Source organism: Takifugu rubripes, chromosome 13 (assembly GCF_901000725.2).
Source record: "Takifugu rubripes chromosome 13, fTakRub1.2, whole genome shotgun sequence".
NCBI lineage: Eukaryota > Metazoa > Chordata > Actinopteri > Tetraodontiformes > Tetraodontidae > Takifugu > Takifugu rubripes.
The window spans coordinates 19,349,289-19,370,306 of NC_042297.1; the positions used below are offsets into that span (position 1 = coordinate 19,349,289).

At 46.5% G+C, this 21,018-nt stretch overlaps 1 protein-coding gene across 5 annotated transcripts in view; it reads right to left on the reverse strand.

Moving 5' to 3' along the window:
• zfhx3b (zinc finger homeobox 3b) overlaps window positions 1-21,018 on the reverse strand; it is a 170,162-nt gene that overhangs the window by 112,452 nt on the left and 36,692 nt on the right. For 3 of the 5 annotated variants that reach the window (XM_029846550.1, XM_029846551.1, XM_011610271.2), the window contains exon 1: window positions 1,189-1,630. The gene's annotated coding sequence lies outside the window, so the exon portion shown is untranslated. Of the gene's footprint in view, window positions 1-1,188; window positions 1,631-10,580; window positions 10,939-21,018 lie in introns of those variants that run through there. The other 2 variants (XM_029846549.1, XM_029846548.1) reach the window with 1 other exon arrangement.

The following is a 21,018-nucleotide window of genomic DNA, read 5'->3' on the forward strand; positions in this document are numbered from 1 at the left end:
CTCCGTGAAAACTCCGATCCAGTAGCCCGGTAGTTGCAGGCAGCCGGCGGAGGCTCCAGCGAACCACATGTCCGCCCTCGCGGTCGCATATCGGGCTGTCCGCCTCCGAGCCCCGCCGATCGGCTCCGGTCCTGGAGACCCCGAGCTTGGATCTCTCCCCCCCCCCATTCTTTTTTTTTTTTTTTTTTTTTACCTCCACCACATTCACATAAGACACAGTCGCGCAAACACGAACCCCTTTTTTCCGCGTGCACACGCGCGCACACGCCGATCGATTTGCATGTGACTGGGTCCGTGAAAGAGGAGAAACGACTTAAAAACAAGGCTTCGGAGAGAAAAATCAGCGGCGAAAATAAAACCCCCCGAAAAGAGCCGGCGGAGCGGAGCGACTGTGACAGAGCGGCTGAGCCGGGGCGGGGGGGTCGCCGGCTGGGGTTTCAGGCACAGACGGATCGGAGAAAAAGCCCCCCTCCCTCCAAAAAAAAAAAAAAACGCGTTTATCCAGAAGAGGATTTCATAAAAACGCGGCGGTGCTGAAAAGCCACGGATGTAGCGAGTGTCGGACGCGAAAGGGGGGAAAAAATCGAATTCGACAGATGTTCCCTGCTCGCCGGACGCCCACGGAGCCACTGGCTGGACACGGAGCTCCTTTTCTGGGCTACGCTCGCGTGGAGCTGCCGCTGCCTCTCCGTCCGATCACCATACACCCTCCCACCTTTTCCCCCCCGTATAACATCCGTGCCTTAAAAAACACGCTTCTCGACACCCATGAGCCCCCCGTGTCCTTCCCCGGCCCCGGCGAAACGCACACATTTGTCCGAAAACCGTGTTTTTTTTGCCCCCGTCTTCGTCTTCTTGCTACGGCCAACAGCGCGGAGAGGATCGCTGCTGCCTCTGCCCGCTTCTTATCTCCCAGTCATGAAGAGGAGAGGACGGACGCTGATGTGAACACAGGTAACCATACAAATACAGACGAACCAGAAAAGAAACCTCGAAAACAGAGCGGGGGAAACGAAGCAACTTGCACGGAGCGAAGTTGAGATCGCCGAGCGTTTGCGGCGGTGGGAGAACCGCCAGCTCCGCCGGACGCGGAAAGTGCGAGCAGACAGGAGAGATTCAGATAAGTCGGGGAGGAAAAAGGATCGTGGAAAGCAGAGAAAAAGAGACAAACGCAAAGTTGAAACTTACAATTTCTCGCTGGCGCTTTGTGATCCTCGCGTTTTAATCCAGTATCGAGAAGATTTAGCTAAAGATCCCATCAAGGCAAGTCCCCTTTTGGTCAGTTTGCGCTTAGGGTGGCAAACGAAAGATCATTGTTGTTGCGGAGTGTACAAAAACCAAGTAGGTACTATTAGTTGTTAAAGGCGATATAAAAATAATTTGGATGCAAAGCAGGCGATGAGTCTTGTGTTAGAGCGAGCGAGGAAGAGGTGAAAGTGAGATCTGGTGATTGAAAAGAAAAAACTCTTTGGATCTTTATTCCTGCTAATTAGTTTCCTGCAAAAAATGGCTGTGATTAATTCAGTGCGCATGTGCTTCATTACACAGGCACGAAGGGAAGGGCTAATTAGCCGCCTTCTGGATCAATAAGATTCAGCAAAGGAGAGAGCTCGGGGAGAGAGAGGGGAGGGAGGGAGGGAGGAGGAGGAGGAGGAGGGATGGATGGATAGATACAAGTAGGGAAAAAAGAGGAAAGTAATGATCAGGAATTGAAAATATGGAATTAAGAGCAGCGGAAAGTAAGAGTTTGATGAGACGGAGGACGGGGAAAGTTGGGCGCGGGGCGGGCGAGCGCGCCAGCCGCTTTACGCACGCCCTCGTAGCCTCTCTTTTCCCCCTTTTCGGACGTTTTTGTCCCGATTCTTTTTTTAAAAAAAGAACTTTTTGTATAAAAAAAAAACAAACAAGCTACGACATTTACTTATTTTAGCCGCCGCGCGCTCAAGTATTTGATCCCGTCGCCTCGAAACATTGTGTTACATTTTCACTTTAATGGGCACATTTTTAAAAATAATATATATCCAATTACGACGGAAGCAGATAATACACGTTTAGATCGGTCTTATATTGTATATTTTATAATGTATTTATTTTTGAAGCATGCAAATATGCACACAGCCTTTCTGTAGCAACACTTGTTAACTTGGAAAGAGCGTTTAAAGCAGGAATGCAGGAGTGGAGGCTGCACCGGCGTGTATCACTGTTGTCATGTGCACTTTTAGCGTGCGTGCAGTGGCACCTGGAGAATGTCACGGATAACCACGACTCACGGCTGCAGAGCTACATTTTAAAAATTATCATTAAAATAAACGCGCGGAGTCGGAAAATGGCGCAATTCAGACGCGTCATCTGTCTTTATATTTAATATTTTTTTTAAAAAAAGAAAACTTTGATCCAGCTCCCCTATTCAACCTTAATGCTGCAGCATAAATAAAAATATGGATTCACTTTTTAATATGTAAAAAATGTGATTTTTTTCTGAGATAACACTCAAGCTGAAGCATTTTTGATCACATTTAGGTGTTCTGTCTCACACAGTGATGAGTTAAAATTACAAAGAAGAATGAATATAAATTTAGAAATGAACGTATGTGACTAAATGTTGGAGGGGAAATTACGGTTTATAAAATATGACGCTTGCGCGAGAGAACGTCGCCTTTAGAGTAACTCGGATATCGAGTTTTGCCCAGTTTTATTAATATTTTCACTGTGAATTTCGTAATATAAAAGAGGGCAGTTTTCTGAAATGATTGGTGGTACAAAGAAAATAATTCTTTACAGTAAAAATTAGAATCTCTTGGGATTTATACTTTTGCAAGTGAATTCTTCTTTTATGCTTATACAATTCCACTTTGTGCTTTAAGGGAGTGAGAATATGCCTTTAAAAAAAAGAAAAGAAAATCATATATTGTGTGGATTATTTGGATTAGAACAGTGAGATCTAAGTTCCCCTCCAGTCCATGAGTGTGTGTGTGTGTTCCGGAGGGATGGAGAGGAAACAGGTCCAGACTGGTGTGATCGCGTCACCAATAAGTGTGTATCAGCTCCGGTCTCCTCAGCACCCGTCCCAGTTTTAGTCTTAACCCCAGTGGCAGCGTGTGACGAGGCACCAGCCGTTGGTTTCGGTCCATTTTAAAGATATTTAAGGCTATGTGACGAGACTGTGGTCCAGATGGTCGGAGGATCTGATGCTAACATCTCCTCTCATTTTCTTAATCACCCTGTTGTTTCCACATCTCGCCTCCGGTACTGGCCTCCCGTTTCCTCTCAATGAAAAGACTTTATTTTATTTTTTTTTAAAAAGGAAATCAACCTGTCATTCTGTCGGCGCTCTTTGTTATGATAATTTTATTGTTGCTTCTCCGAGGACGTGCACGGTGCCCCGCTCCCGCAGTGTGCATGCTCTCTGTGCAAACAGCTCCATATAGAGTCGCTGTGCACTCAATAGGAGCAGCCTTCCCTCGTCTCCCAACGTGGGCTTGATCAGCCGCGTGAATTCCGATACAGGATCGATAGTGACACGTCGGGAACGGGCTCCGATCCGGACGGCGTGCACGGCGCTCCAGGCTGCGCGTCCTGAACTCACCAGCACGTGATGCTGCATGGCATCAAGGTCGAGCTCAGATGAATTGTTCTGAAGTGAGAGAAAATTATTGAAAGGGTGATTTGATTTGATTTTTTAAAGGCGATATTTAATAGTTTTCCAAGGCCTTTGACATAAAGGTTGGGGGGGCTACGGAACCCCCGTGAGACGTGGAGATCCGATAGCATGAAAGAGGCTAAAACCAAACTTCTGTAGCCAATCTGACCTCTCTCTCCCTCCCTCTCCCTCTCTCTCTCCTCTGTTAAATTATATGGTGTGCTGTAACACAGCATTTCCTCAGCACTTCCCTTCCACAAGCCGAGCCAGGCGCCGATACCTATTTTTAAGCTATGTAGCATCTGCTATATAGCACTGCTCTCTCCCCCTCCTACCTCCCCTCCCTCTCTCTACCTCTCTGTCTCACTCAAGAACAAAAAAAGCAAAAAAAAAAAACAACAAGAAAACTGAATCACCCGGGTGATTTTTGTGTGTGAGTGTGTGAGTGTGTGCAGCGCACTGAGAGGCAGAGTGCAGGAATCTCAAGGATTTGGTTGCGTGTCTGCTCTCCCCGTAAGAGGAGATTGTAAAAATGAATTGGTTGAAAATAGCGTGCGAGGGGAGTTAAAGGGGGCAACGAGATAATAAAAGAGTCTGGTGTAATTTGAGGCTTGTAGGAGTCAGGCAGTCGCCTAAAGGCCGACAATGGAAACCGGACTTTTACGCATTGACGCCAAGGCCTGATTGACATCGCTCCTTCGGTGGCCATATTGACTGAGGTAGGCTCCAATCAAAAGGCAGAGGCCCTTAATGCTTTTAGGGCCCGTGCACGCATCACTGAAAAGAGGGGGAGGGAGAAGGGTGTGTGGGGGCCTGACAGGGGTTTGAGGCTTTTGTGTCGCCTGCGTTCAATCGCGCCTCTCTGTGGGAAGGACAACTGTCCACGTGCCAGCTTCAATAGGCGCGCATCCGTGAGTGGATCCAACGCAACCTGTGGCCACGACGGGCCGTGGACGCCACAAAAGCGGGGCAGCGTGGCGTCAGTGCTGCGCGGGAACCCCCGTTGACCCGTCACCAGAAATGCGTGGATGGGAAAAAAAATAAAAATAAAATAGCAACAAGCCAGCAAAACAAAGCCTGCACGCAGGACCAGAAGCGTTTCTGCACCGATAGACGCGCTCAGATCAGCTGAACGCGAGCTCTGTTTGTGATGAAAGCCGCTGATTCTTGTGGGGAATCCGCAGCCAGGCTGCTGCGGGAGCTGCGGGAGCTGCGGGAGCTGCAGCCCGGAGCTGCCGACAGGCGGCCGCAGTCACGGGTGTCAGTCACGGAGGCGGACGCCGGCTGCCCTAACACCATGACCCCGGAGAGAAGGTTAAAAAGCAGGATCACCCTCAAACAGACCTGTTTGGGGGCTCTGCCGAGGACCGGCTGCTGTTCTGCTGCTGCTCTTTACAGGGGAAAACTTTCTGATGCGATGCGTTTAAAATCAGGGAGAAATATTAAAAAAAAATCCAAACGCTTATATTCACGTACACGCACGTTTGCGTTATGACTCAAATAAAGTCCCCCTCCCCACACACACACACACACACACACAAAGACACACACGCACACAACGCGCTGCTGCTGTCCGGCTGCTCCTGAGCCGCTGGGATGGATGGGTAGCGCAGCCAGGTGCAATGGGAGCGCCCTCTTATGTTCAGCCTGACCACTGGGATCAAGTTGCGCACTCAGCTTCACTGCCACCCCCCCAGCCCGCTTTTATTTCTTTTTTTTTTTTTAAAGGAGGCAGCTCGCAGGGTGTTAAACTGCCCCTCATCACGTGTGTAAATTAAGACGCGGGAATTAGTGTGAGATAAACTGAATGTCAGTGGAGGAATTCAATAAGATTTCCGATTTTACTCATACGGATGATCGATGACCGTGAACGCAGCACTTCAGAGCAGGCTGGAGCTTCACGTCCTGTCATGAATATATCCAAGAGAATCCCGTTTTGGAATGTTTGGGAGGGGGTTATTGTTGAAATGATCAGATTTTCTACATTCTGACTGCATCTTAAGAATATTCACTTTCGCTGTTGTGCTTCACGTGCACGTTTTCTAGAGCTGCTCGTGATTTTTTTCCTAATCTTCTGTCGTGTTTCACACACATTATTAAAGAAAATAGACCTGGTTGTAAGGTTTGGCTTTAAATGTCCTGTTCTGCATGAATAGTAAATGTCCTGTGTCTCAGCTGTGTATCAGCCATATAAAAACGTGCATCTTGGTGCCTGATAGTGAATCTAACACAATTTCCCCTTTGGTTTATTTAGTTAACAGAAATCTGCTGCTTCTGCTTTGTGGTTTGTTTTTTTGTTTGTTTTTTTCCAGCTATTTTATCTCTCGGCCTGAACATTTAAATGTGTTACAGTACATTTTGATTGCTTTTTATTAAATTGATTGATTTGCTTTTTTTTTTTTTCTTCCATTTTCATTTCTATTTCGGAATAAACCATTTCTATTAAAATGCTCTTGGACCCAATCCCATTCCTGTGTAGCCTTTCTTTTTGCCTGTGATCCAAATATTTCCGTGCACTCGCTTCATGAAAGACCGGGTCAGGGCGCAGGCCAGTCCAACAAAGCGTGTGCACGGCTGACATCATATTTCAAGATGGAGTGAAGAAAGAAAAGCAACGATCTGCTGCTTCAGCTGTGATTTCTGACTTTAGAGGGAGGCAAAAATGACAAGTGGCCGTCTGGTCAGTGCGCGTCATTTACATGAGAAACAAGAATCAATCCCTCTCATCCTTTACTCGTGCTGCCATATTAATGACGCTATGCATTATTCACGCACTGTTTGCACGTTTGGGGGGAAATTGTCGTATTAACACATATTCCGTCTGCATCTGACGTCTGTTAATATTTTAAACAGGTCGCAAAAATACCCGAAAAGCACGATGCACGCGTGGCTACGAGCACACACCCACAAACACGCACGCACAAAAAACCTTTCAGATATTATTATTGTTATTATTATTATTATTATTATTATTATTATTATTATTATTATTATTGCGTGTTTTCGCCTCACGAATTTCAAACAGGTGCATTTTCCTGTTGTTTTTTTTTTAAAACAAAAAAATAGTCCTTGTCCATTTGACTGCATATTTCAATTTAAACCGGGATAAATGTTTACTGCCTCTAGAACGCAAAATAAACGATAAAAACAAAATATAATTGCGCGCTTTCAAGGGTTTACAAGCTCACCTCTGCATTTTCATGCCAACAGACAGAAAAACACGGGAGCAGCTTTGCGATAATACATATTCCAGGTCGGGGATGTGGAGTGAATAATGGAGAAATCAGGAGAGCTGCTGTCACAGAGTTTGGGTGAGAGACAGGCGGGACTCGTGGGGGATTTTACGCGCTTTGGAGAGGCTCACTGAAACAGAGGCATCCCAAATCAGAGCCACATGACCACTTCAGGCTACAGCAACTGCTGCCGCACCGACCCAGACACAATCACGACACGACCCCCCCCCCCCCCCCCCCCCCCCCAAAAAAAAGACACTTGGTGCTGCACGCCGCATCTGCACTTGAATAGATCAAACTTAAAGAGAGTCATTTTCTTTGATGTGGAGAAGAGCCTCTACCTCCCCACCCCAGCCACCCTCCCCCCCCCCCAAACAATAAGATGTGATGAAAGATGACAGGTGGAAGCAACAAGGAAAGCAAATACAGATCGCCAGAGGTCAAAGCCACATGCATCACATCATGCCATCAAAATCCCCAAATCCCAGGTTTTTACAGATGTGTTTATTCAATATAGTGACTCATTCTGTGCTCACACCAACTGCTAATTAGTAAACAATTTAAAAAAAAACCCAACCCTAACTAGATCTGATAAAATTATTGAATGAAATCACGTGTTGGCACAGCAACCGTGACACTGAGGGTGACACGGACCCTCGCCTTTCACATCCGTGGAAAGCAGCTCGCATCACGTCACTCCGCACAGGCGCCGTGGCGATGCAGAGGCAGCATCTGTGCAGCATCTAAGTCAACAGTCCCGAGCAGCATGTCTGACGCCACACATGTGTGTTTGAACCTCCGGAGCTGTAAAAAGAAGCCTTTTTACAGCGGAGCTCTAGACCTCGTCAGCTGCTCTAAACTCTGGCGCTCGGGCGAGTGATCCCGCCCATGTTTGTGGCGGGCGGTGAGCCGGGAGGGTCACGAGGTCACCGAGCATCGCCTGTCCGTCAGGCCCACGTGTTCAGAGGAGGTGAGCCTCCCAAGTGGTTCTGGAACCAATAAAAGCCAGCGATTAGTGGCACCGGTCCCGCTTTTGAGGTGTTAGCTCGTTAAGGGGGTTATGGGAGGAGGTGTTTACTTTTGCATGACAGGCAGGAGGGGCGGCTGTGGCCGACCCGAGAGGTCTCAGCCAGGAGGCCTCAGAGCCGAACATACAGGAACGGCAGATTTCCTCTCCTCTGACACAAAAGTCAGGTGTTTTTCCACCAGAGAAAGAACTCAGGCGCTCTTCGAATGTGCTCCCTGATTTCTGAATCTCCTCACACGTGCAGCAGCAGGAGGACTCGCTCCCGAATGTTCGGCCGATCGTTTCGGCGAGCGGCGCGAGCCTCCGATTCTGTGCCGCCATCAACTCGATCTCATCAAGTTAAAGGAAACTGTTTTCCTAGATTAAAGGACAAAAGGCTATCAAAGTGGAAAAATTGCCTTTGAATAAGAAAAGGTCACACCCTCCCTGTGGTCCGGCGATGGATGCACGATGTTCCCTTTCATAGCTCCCAGGTTCGAATGTGTGTATCACATCACAGAGTCACATTAAATCACTTCACGTGAGCTGGTGAATTAATCTGGGACTGTTGGGCTGCGCTCTTCGTTACGTTGCACCAGATCTGCCCTTCAAACCACAATTTTCCCCCCCATGTTTTTTGTTATTCAGTTTAATTTGCTTCTTAAATAATAACGGAAAGGTTTTTTTCTGCACCACAGAGGGAAACAATTGAACATATAAGCCAAATTAGCACCGCCGACGTGTTCCTCTGACGCGTTGCGGTGCGTTGGATGTGCTGTTATTATTGAAATAAATGTGATTATTTGATGTGCCTTGTGCTGCGTTCAGGTGCTTATTCTCTGCTGAATTCTTCAGTCTTTGCCCAAAAACAGAACATCTGGGGGAAATGTAGGAATTACAGTTCACAGAAGTCGTGCAGGAAACTTATATATATATTTCCTTTTAAACCCACCCAAATGATTGAAGCCTTAATAGAGAGAGGAAGATTTACCCCTTTAAGTCTTTCAATATTAAAGCATTACAGGTATAAATTTCACTCCGCGCCAAAATCCACTGAATTTCTCTGAAAGCCGCAGACACAAACGCCTGAGACACACTGATAAAGTGGAACCCACGAGATCTACAGGCGCTCCCCACGTTCACGCCAGATATAAAACGTGTAACGGGAACGTTAACCTGTGTTTTGTCGAGTTTTTGATCTCGTGTTTTTTGAATATGTGCAAATACGTTTCCCCAGGAAGCGAAAGGGGGCGAGACGGAGGAAGCTGGCTCCACCGTATTCTGTTTAGAATTGTAAATGTATTGCATAGGCCCTGCTGTCCAATTACATATATCTTTCATGTATGAAATCATGCATGCCTTCTTCTCCAAAAGGGGGAGGGCCGGCACAAAGGGAGCAACCCCGACAGTGTGCAGCCCACATGAGAAAAAAGAGAAGGTCTAGTGTCGGAGCCCTGGGCAAGGAATGCAGCTCCATCAGCACACAGGCCAGGGAGGGGAGCTGCTTTCCTCCAGACTGGAGTCCTTTTCCCGTCTCCTCCTGCTGCCTATCGTTGTTGTCCTGTTGTGAAGCCACCGGCCCCTCGGTCCTAAATCAGCCTTTATGGAGAATACGCTTCAGATCACATCCTTAACTAGCCCCACAACACTAAATACTGCTTTTCTGAATCTTTTATCTTTACTCTCATGCTAAAAATAACGATAGGAAAAGATCTGGGTGGAAGGAAAATGGCTGCTTATTTATTTATTTGCTTTCTTTCACTAGCATTTTCAAAACAAGGACTTGCTGTGCTAAATACTGCTGACCCAAATTTTGTAAGATTACCTTTCAAACCGCTGTCACTCTGTATTCGCCTGCATTTGTTCTGTCGTGTGAAATTTTTTTTTTTTTTTGATGTTTAATTAGGCCAGAGCAAACAGCGGCGTGTTGTTACTTTATTTTTTATTTTTTAAAGACGAGGAAATAAAGTTGTAAGATTTAGCCTGTGCACCAAAAAAAACCAAAAAACCCAAAAAAACATTGCCACACAAGCAGAATGATGTAGTTCAGATAAACCGGGGATCAAGTTTTTATCTCTGACTGGAAAAGTACCGTCGATTTCCTGGAAAACCACCAGCGAAGTAGTCACCAATAATGACAGCCAAAGCAGATTTTACACCGCTACAAGCATGAAACTGAAAAACACACGCCTGCACCAGAAACATGTCGTGTCCAACGCCGGCCGCCAACTCTGCTACACCCACAGACACACTGGTAGCACTGGGAAAGTTACCATAACGATCCCTGATGATTCAAAGCTACAAGTGCGTGGAATGTGGACATGGAAGCTTCTAGAGCATCTGTAGATACACATGTGACACGTATGCTGCATCTGCACATGCTGCTCATGCCTGAGAAGCTCATTTTACGACACATCCGCCATAACTCTTGCTGGTCATTGTCCAAAAGTGCTGGAGACCAGTGGGAAGCCCAGAGGAAACATCTATCATCCGAACAAGCTCGACACATCCAGCGCCTCTAATCCGAGAGGAACAAACAGGTGAGCAGAGCATGAAAGCGGGACGGTTATCAGCTTTTTAGCTACACAGGCTCTGGAGACGACTTAAATGTTCGAGGGACAAGGCGGCGTTCAAAGCCGCGGGGACGGAAAAAGGCCTCGGGGCTCAGACAGCGGGAGCACGGGCGACTTCACAGTCTTACCTGATGGGGGTTTTTGGTCTGCGGTGCCGCCACGCCGAAGCTCCTCCGACTGCGTTTTCCTTTTCAAGTGTAGGTTTGAAGTCAGCAGGCAAAAAAAGGTCGCGCCCTTTTTTTTTGGGGGGGTGGACGGCCAGCAGCTGTCGCTAACTCGGTCGTTTGTATCTTTGTACTCTCGCTCTTGCTGATAAGAACTCTACTAATTGTGGAAGAAAGTGTAAAGCTATCGGTCCAGTGCCTGGGCACTGAGATGTTTTGGTGACATACTCCTAGAATTCCAGGTATTTCCAGGGTTTTCCAAAGCTATAGGAATCGGGATTTAGGGACTCCCAGGTCACAAGAAGAGCGGTGAGGCCATCACCTGCAACAACAGAAGCAAGAGAGGAGACGTGCGGTGAGGAGCAGGTTTTAAATACGTTAGGTAATCATCGGAAAACAGCGGCGCTGCGGCCTGGTCCGAGCGCCCACGGTGCACCTCATCCCTGCGACCCGCGCACATAATAAATGTCTTTTGGGATGAAGCAAACCAGAGCAGTATGATACCATCAAGACTCCGAAATTAATGAGCTGTTTTTAGAGCCAACAAAATTATTCTCTAATTATTCTGCGCTACTACTGCAGCGAGGCCTCTTATGATCTCCAGATTGCATTTTATAGTAAATGAACTGATGTGAACAATTTCTGCTCTCATGCTACTGAAGAGTTTTTCGAATGAGAAATGAAAATAATTTCCGGAGAAACTTAATTTCCCCGTAACCAGAACAAGCCATATTCCTGTAATGACATATATAATTGCTTGTTCTGCAGAGGATCTCGTATGGATGACAACAAAGTCTCGGGGACAATATTTCCAACGGCTACGCCTTTATTTGACTGTCAATTCCACAATAATGATGAAAAATGTAAATAAAAAAAGTGAATTCCGCATCGGCCCAGTTTGTGAAACTGTGTAAACACGCTTTCACCTGTTCTAATGATTCCACGGGGGCAGAGATCTCGTGGGGGGACCAAAGCGGCAGAGACAGACAGTTTGTGACGGCGGAATAGTTCTTTTGAAGGCACTTCCATTTGGGAGCCTCCTGTGATTACGAGTTTTTTCCCTTTACCTCTGCGGTTGGACTTGAGTTAAAGCCCCCACTTAATTGTTCCCACGAGTTGGTATTGCAGTGCTGATAAGGAGCTCGGGGAGCAACATTTGGAGCCGCAGCAGAAAATAGCCAGGCCCCTGGCCAGGGAGCCGGGAACGGCGACACGGGGACGGGAGGATGAAAGGGAAAAAACCATCGAAAAAAGCGGCGGGACAGCGCCGGGGGCCAGAGGTCTCGACGAGCTTCCGGCCGACTTTTTCCTGTTTGAAATATTCATTTGCGTGAGGCTCGTTAGGCGCTCTCTCCACTGTGGAGCGCATCACTTCCTGATCAATAAATAAATCATTTTGGTGACAGCGTTCTGTCAGCGGCCGCAGCAGACAAAAAGCAGCGCTGTTAATTTGTCATCCCTCTCCCTCGCTCCCCGCGAGGCCACGACTTCTCAGTTTGTCAGAGCGACCTGTGGGAGTGTGTGTGTCAGATCAATAGCCCACCCACAGTAGAGCCGCGGGCCATCCCTGACCTGGTCTATTGATTAGGCCCGGCTCAGCTGCCAATATCAATGTGCAGGATGTGACACTGGGCTAAGACGGGAGCGGAGGAAGGGAGAATCGGAATTGCCGGTGGCAGCCCCACAGCACAGCGCAGATAAAAGTCAATTCCACTTAACCAAATCACTGACAACTAAATACAGTAGTTAGCAGGCGGAGGAATGTTGCGAGCCCCCGATGGCTTTGGGGATTTCCTCACCACTGACCTGCGGGGAGCACAACAGGCCACGGCGTCACACGTGCACGCCCATGTTTGTGCGGGCGGCCTGACTTCTGCCTGCCCGCCACCATGTTTGTCTGTTAATATGGAGACTTTTCCCACTCCAAATGATAGTTTTCCCCATCGGCGGGTGTTCGGGGGTCATCCCACATAAGCAGCAGCTATTATAAATGCATCTACGGGAAGAATAAAACTGTCGGAGTGGGAGCCGAGGAATGATTTTGAGAAAAAAAATACGCTGAGATAATATACTTAATTGCTGAGACCCATTACCTGGTTTTCAAATGTAACCACTTTGTCCCCCCCCCCCCCAGTTTCTATCAGTGTTTGATGATCCCAGAATTAGACTTCCATCCTACAAATTGCTTCTTTAAGTATAAGTGACTCCTGCGCTCATTATTTACTCTTGCTAATGCTGCTCGCTCCAGCTATGAAGCGTGTTGCATGTGCAGACATAATGCAGTCCCGCTATAGCCATCAACCTCCCTTCCATTCATCTTCCTCCCAGTCATTACCAGTCCATATTACAGTACTTTACATGTCACTTTACCGCTCCTTTGCCTCGTGAATGTAATTCCGTGGCCACAGACCTCCTTGTGCATTCAGCACCTATCTGTGGCTCCATATCTCTCCCTGTAATGGCTGAGTGACAGAAAGGCAATACTGACCACTTTATTATGGGATGGCCAGACTGGCTGGACACCAGCCTTTTGGCTTAAGGTCGCTCTGTACAGACTGACCTCTGACCTCTGCTCAGATTGTGAGGGGTCTGTGACCTAGAATTTCTAAGGACTTCTCTCAAGTGCTGTACAGCGAGGTCGCCTGACCCCGACCGACCGCTGATATCAGGTATTGATTGGAGTTCGTCTCCTTCTGTGGAGTCTGAGCTAATCTCCCAACACAAGGGTCCCGAAGGGCAAAGGATCCCGCATAAAGTTAAGTCCAGGAAGTAACAATGGAGAGACGAGTGGATAGAGGTGACAATAAGAGGGATTAATCGAGTGTGGGCGGGATCTGAGCCCAAACTGATCATGATGGGTCACAATCATTGGTGGCAGCAGAACCACAATCAGCTCACTCTAAAGGCTGGGCTGCGAAGCAGAGGGGTCTTGGTTCAAGCCCTGGTGCGACAAAACTTCAGAGGTGTTCTGGTAGCAGAGGGCAGTGCCAGAGCACTGCCGAGGTGCCTTTAAGCAAGGTCCTAAACCCCCAATGCTAACGTGGTGTGTACCCTGCTTTCACCCATAACCTGCTGGGATAGGCTCCAGCATCCTCCTCATTAACCCAAATGGTTGAAAGGGGCGAAAAGAAAAGAACCGGCATTATAAACAGCCTCAGTTTTTATGTTAAAACGACATGTACGTTTTATTTATCCTCTGAAATTAAGGTTGTTTAAGCAAAAAGCACTGAACATTAGCAATAATTAACTTTGACTCTGGGTGCGAGAGTGTGTGTGAGTGGGAAGGAGAGAAGGGGGGGGGGGGGGGGCTTTTTCTGTACATTCCAAAGCGTCCCTGATGCTCGTTAGATCTCGTCTCCCGGCTGCCGCCTGCCACCGTTCACATTAAATCACAATAATGGCAGATGAGCCGTCACGCGAGAGAGACAAGCAACCGTTTGAAACCGCACTTTATTACACTTTGTTCCTTTAATCAAAAAAAAAAAAGAAAAAGAAATAGACGACACAAAAATATAACCCCCTTTTAAAACTCCCCGATAAACAGCAACCATTGCGTCTTTAAATAATAAATGATCCCCTGCATCTTACAGACAGGAATATAACCGAAAATAATTGAAGACAACAATGTCCTATAAGAGCGGCGCTGGAGCGCTGCTGATTCAGAATTCCTGCTAACTTCAAACGCTCAGTCATAAAGTATGGATAATCCTTAAAAAGAGAGGCATGCATCGGTGCGCAATATTCCTCTAATTAAGGCTACGGGATGGGCTCTACCTATGCTAAAGTTGATGTGTGTTTGTGAGGCTTCTTGGGAAACTGTAGCACAGGCAAATGAGGGTGGGGAAACAAAACGAAACAAACAATAACACTCTAATATGATCCGCAGTCAAGGAATGAATATTTCACCATCTGTCTACATTTGACACACTTTCATTTGACAACAAAGACTTCATAAATAACAAATTGCCCCAAACTTGGTCTTCAGACGATAAGTTTTCGACCTGCATTAATTCACAAAATGTGAAAACGGCTGCCACTTTGGGACTGTATTTGCAATGTATCCACAATTTGGAGAAAGTGCATCATTTAATAGCAATGTGGGGGTTGTAGAGGGGACGGGATTGAATGGATCGAGCCAGAATGCCTCAGATACTCTTCACAAACAGCTCAGAAGGATGGTGTGTTGATGGTTCTTGACATGAAGACCAAGAGAAAAAGAGCCAAAGCCCTGGATGGAACCCATCGCCCCTTCCATCGCATGCCAAGACAGCGATATTATGTTGATATTATGGATCAGTTTCATGTTGATGGACGGCTCTCGATTGGGATGCCACTGATACGCGCTGCACAGGATAAGACCATCACAACATGGCGGCTGCCACACGAGGGGTCCCGCGGCTTCATCTAGCTGGAATGGTGCGAACCCACCATCTTCCATTTTCATATTCTGTTCAAAACAATGAACGATTCCATGTATTGAATCCCAGAGATGTGATATATTCTATATAATAGATGTGTAGCAACACTGAGCAGCGTCTCCGTGGACCCTGGCTGGATGACTAACCACGTCCATATTCTGGAGCGTTATCCTGCAGGATGTCCAGTGGAGAGCTGGAAGATCAGGTAAGTGGCGTGCTGACGAAGGTGAACTTTCCCATTCTCCTCCGGTGAACCGGGACAACAGTGCGCTGCGTGTCTGAGAAGGATAAGGTGCCGCTCCATGATTAATCACTGGACATTATAAAGCTTCTCACCATGTGCCCATAAGCTGATGTGATGATACGATAGGGCCGATTAGAAAAGAGAAATAATCATTCCTTACAGTGCATTCGTGGAACACTCTAATGATATCTTCTGATTGGCTCTTGCAGAGAAGATAATAAGGCCTGTCTTCAGAATGGAGTATAAGATTATTTCTTTAACTTGGTGAAATGAGGCCACAGGCCTGGATGCAGCAGATTTGAGGATTAAGATAAGCTGACCTTTCACATTATTTTTTTTTTTTGCCATGTATAAAAGATGAAGTTTACACTCCCTCATCACATTAGACCTTATCAATGGTCCGAGCCTCTGTGAGGCCCTTTTGAACGTCACAATAGTTTTCTTCTGGCTGCTATACAACGGGGCCGGACCCCTGCTGTGGGATTACTGTGCAAGTGTGTGTAAAGGACTATGCTTTGGACATGCGGCCTCTCTTGTTTGAGCGCTGCTACGGTGCTAATCTGGTGTAGAACTTAGTTGTATTCTTGTTTAACTAGTGGGGGAAAAAACACCCAAATTGAGATCAGTGTATCAAACATTTTCCTGCACAGTTTAAACGGTTTCGCTCTCGATTAAACGGACCCGACAGCAGCGTTTAGCCACCAAACAGTTACTATCAAACTTTCTTCTTCCACGCAGGACTGTCAGGCTCAGCCTGTGTGTTTAAATGTTAACTTTTCATGATGTTGGAAGAAGGTCACTCAGCCCAACTACAAGAGCTTCACATTTCTGCGGCTCTCCGATCGTCAAAAGTCTCACACTGATTCAATAATGATATTCAAAATGTAAAAAAACCCCAAAACTAAAAAGAACCTGTCAAACGGAGGGCTGAGTGTCGCTTGTTTCAAATGCAAACCAGCATGTTTGGAACGTCTCCACAGGTCAAGCGCTTCCATGCTGAAGCTGCAGGATTGATCCATCTGTCAGCGGCAAAAGGCGTCGCTTGTTTGGCTTCGAAAACAAGTGAAACTATATTTGAAACAAGTCAAATGATCTCACCCTGGTTCAAGACGTGTTTTCCTTTTCTCACTCCAGACAGAATCAATTATAGAAGATCAATTCAGGGCTAGTTTTGGTGGTTCGCGTGCACGCTGACGGGGATTCATTCACCAATTCGGCCGAACCTGCATTTTCTAACGGGCCTGAAGTCACTTTGCATTTTTCCAGGTGTCGGACTGCTGGCCACCATCTTGGTGGGGAAACTTGCTTCCCATAATACCTACAGCCCGCCTCTGCAGAGACTTCTTTTTATAACCTCTATTATTTTATATGATAAATATTCAAATCCAGATCCTAAATCCTGGGCTTAGTGAGGAGAATAGCCAAAAACAACATGCAGCTCTTCAGCTTCCCTCCGAGCTTGCACTTCTATAGAAAATCATTATGAAGATTAATACAGAAATCAAACAGAATGCGGCGGCGCAGCGGCAGGAGCCAGTAAAAATAATTCGCTCATATGAAAGACTCGAGATGGATTTTGGTCAAGGCTTTTTTTCTCTCCCACCCTTTGTTTGTGTTGAGGGTTTTGCAACACTCTGCATTTCCTCCTTTTTTTTTTTTTGCTGTGAATTAATATTTGCGGCTCGAATATTAATCCTGATTCAGCGGTGGATTAGTTTGCTATTGTCCCCTCCATGCTGAGCTCCAAATAAAGGAGCTGACATGGAGAGGAAATCTATACCTCTCTGCCCTGCAAACAAAGACCTCTGCACCCAGAGATAACACATGTCCCTGCGCCGCAGACCCACATGCTGGATTCTCCATCACTCTCTCCATTCTCATCTCCTTCTCCTCTCCTGCCTCCTTTCCTCGCTCCCTCGCTGGAAAACTTTGCCACGGTAGATTTGCGAGGCAATTGTGCCCTTAAACCAAGCCTTTGCCTCAGCTTAGACCGTGCATTTTTCAGAGTTTATCAAAGAATACAATGGGGTTATGCTTCCACCATTATTCTCCAGGCAAGAACAGTAATTTAAATGCACCAGTACTACTAAGGCAGGGTGCAGCTCCGCCGTCTCACTACAGAATAGAGAGAGATGAAAACGCGTTACAGGAAAAAAAATGTTCTGCATTACTTTGTTGACCTTTCCTGCTCTCGTAGTTTACAAGCAGCTGTGAAGCTTCTTGCTCTGGGTTCTTTTGTACATCAGAGCCGAGGACTGATGGAGGCACGTCACGCTTAAATGAGGGCTTTCTGACGCGCCGCCATTGTGACTCGCTGCCACCATCGCAAACGCGCATTTGCTTCATCTGCGAGCGAAGAAAGACGTGGCGCCGGAGACGGCGTCTTTACATCTAAATGTATATTTTCCTCACACACGGCGTGCTTGGGGGGGAAAAAGGAGAATTTCAACAAATGCAGCACATTTATTTTTACCAGTGGTGGAGGAATTTGCCAGCTTATTTCTGATGCAAGCGTGTTAACTTTTTCACCACTGCGTCAGGCGCCGATATGGCGACCTCAAAACGCCGCAGCTCTCATGACTGGTGACCTGGCAATAAGATGAGGAGGTTGACAAGGAGAATGTATGAGTTGGAAAGTGGAAGGTGGGACTAGAAGCTTACGGAATAAAGGTGGATAGAGGATAGAGGTGGGCCCTGGTGATGGCATGATGGTTGGAGCCGGTCTCTGGGTGTCTGAGTGTCGGGCTCTGCAGATGTTTCCAGTCTGGAAGGGGTCATTAGTGGGAGATCAATGGCAGGGATGTGCTTATGATCGGCACCTGGGGGGAGCGGGGCAAGGGGCAGAAGGTGGACATTGTTCTCAGATGCTATCAGTCATTCAAAGAAGCAATTTGATCACCAGATGTTCCGGCCCAACATGGTCAAGTAGGTATGCGTCAATATAGGTGCAATATAAGTGTGTGTTGGTGTTTAGCCCTGCTACACACACGTGGTGGCGGAGAGGAAGAAATAAAAACCTAGCATTCAAAATATGATACAACAGTGTTTTCACGTCAATACGGATCTTAGGCTTGAGCGGCATCGCCAGTATCTCCTTATAGGAAACAAAAGGGAGCATTGATTTAGAGAGAACGGTAGGATAAATACAGCAGAAAAAGAATCATCCAGAGTACATCTCTGAAAGCCTGAGGGCATTTGGGGAGGTGGGTGGGGGAGTTGGAAAGGGGAAACCAGGAGCAGGTCCCAGTGCAGTAATGTTCTTTGTAGTTTGAGCAGTCTGAACTAGCCAGAGGCTCACCGCTCTAACCCTTAGCACTCCGAGACTCTGTTCAGGGAAATTACAGCACAGAGTAATAATTAATCAAGTAAACACTGAAGTGCTTTGATTGGGATTACATTAACATACTATCAATAATGCATTCGTCAAATACAAATAAACACCTCTGCATAATCGCAGAGTTAACTCATATAGTTTAACACGCAGTCGAAAAGTTCTATAAGTATGAAGAAAAAACAACCAGCTGCGGCATTTCTGAGCTTTGGAAAGCTACACCCTTTGGTGCTTTGCTGTCTTTGTTCATCAGTTCCCTTCTTCATCACTGCATCACCCATTTTTAAGTGGTTCCACCAAGAGGCAAAGAAAAAATTATGAATTCATGTATTTATGCTTAACAATGGGAGGCTGAATCACGGGGAATAAATAAACACGCCGCTGATGAAGCACCGGAAACACAATGCACATAATTTGTGCAAAGCTACTTCAGGTTTGATTCCAAAAGTAGCTAAGTGGATTGCGGGAAAGAGTTAGCTGCTTTTATCATTTCCAGAGGAGTCAAATCAGCTCTGCTTTTGTATTTTCACTTAAATGCATGTTCTGTTTCTCCCAGATAAGTTGTGTTGTTTAAAAGCACCCATTCTCGCCTTAACGCTTTGTTCATTGGGGGGAACTTCATGCCCAGGGATTTTCTAAACACAATTCATCAAAGTGGAACGGCACTCTTTTTTCTCTCCCCCTTCTTTTTTTTTCCCGAATTCCTAATCCTTTTTGCTGCAGATGAGAGATTTGCTGTTCAGACTCATTAAGATTAAAGCATTTTGTCAGAGTTATTTAAGAATGCAAAGTTCCATGTGAGACCTCTCAGAGTTCAGAACTGAGGAAAATCCTATCGACACGCTTGGTGCACTTGGGGCTGATCTTAGCCTATATTTCTATATTTGGTGTCGGTGATTGAGTGATAGCATGTGAACTGTTTTTTTTTTAAAGTTTCTAATCAGTTTTCTCTCTTTTTCCTTGGAGGACTTTGCCGCTGATGTCGGTTGCTTCTCATTAATTAGCTTTCAGAAGCAGGTATATACTCCAAATGTCCCCTTCAATGAGGCACTATTTTACTTCTCTGTCTCAGTACAGTTACGGCCAAATAGATTTTGGATGAGCTATCAGTCATCTGCTTGGAAAGACAATCGTTAATGCATAGCCGAAGGGCAGCGTAGTCTTTAAGCAGAAAAAGAAATTATCATTGGATCGGACTGAGTGTTAGTCTTCAGCCTAAGTATTTTAATATTAGCTCCGTTGGCCCGAGACTCAATAGTCTGTTGGCAGCTCTGGAGCTGCAGAAAGACTGAGATCCTGAACACAGCTCCAGTCTCGGCATGTTTCCCAAACTTTCCAGCTCCAAGTGTCGCAATCTGGTTCCATTTTACAGTTGGCCTTGAGATTGTAACAGAGCTCCTTTCTCTCCCTCCCCGACCGCATATTTAATCCCTGTGCTTATGTCAAACTTAATTACAGGACCTTGTACGAAAAAATAACAAGCGGGCCTTGTAGGGGTGGGAGAGAGGAAAGGAGAGCATGGAAGGGGGGGCATAGGGAGAATGTAAAGAGGTGTGAAGGGTAAAGAAGGAATGGTAATGATATTTGATCTGTAAACTCCAGATGTCAGATGACCAAATATAAAACCCGGGATAAAAAAGTCTCACCCAAGAGTGAAAGGACCAAGCGGGGGTGTTTAATCGGAACTGAGTCTTTAGGTTATAACGAGTTGGGTAAAACACCCAAATGTGCCGAGCGTTGGGAAACACGTTCGGAATTCACCTTCAAACATGGACGCGTCCTCGGAGGTCCTCCGTCTCTGTCTGTTAACATACGACCCAGCAGATTCTCCTCAACACCCGCAAGCCACAAAGAAATATTTACCTCGACTAGGTTCCACATCCATTCGCTCTGTGTTTACGTGTGCTCGAGTGTGCACCCAAAACTGTTTGTGGAATAGTTTAATGGTAGAAGTGGAACACCAGTGGAGAGAGATGTTTAGTCTGTCAGTTTAAAACTATTACCTCAAACTCTGAAAATATGAGCGCAGCCTGTCGTGCATCGACACGGGGAGACAGGGCTGTGAAGAACAAACCTTTGAAAAGTCTAAATCAATTTTTGGGGGAGTAACATAACAAACGCTTCACTGAGAGTGAAAAAAAGGGGGGGGATCTCTTTTTTGAGCTGTTTGAAAAGCACATATTCATACAAACTTCATAAGGCAAAACAGTATAAATGCAGTATAGATGAAGCCTTTTGAAAAAGGGAGATGACAGAAATGCTGAAATGGAGAAGACGCCGGGATGCTCCTCGTAGGACGGAAACAAAACAAACGGGAAGAACGCCACCGCCACCCACCCTTTAGGTCAGGCTCACGACTTCCCAGACTGAGCTGGAGTGGCCCAGCGGTGGACCAGCGCAGGGAGAGAG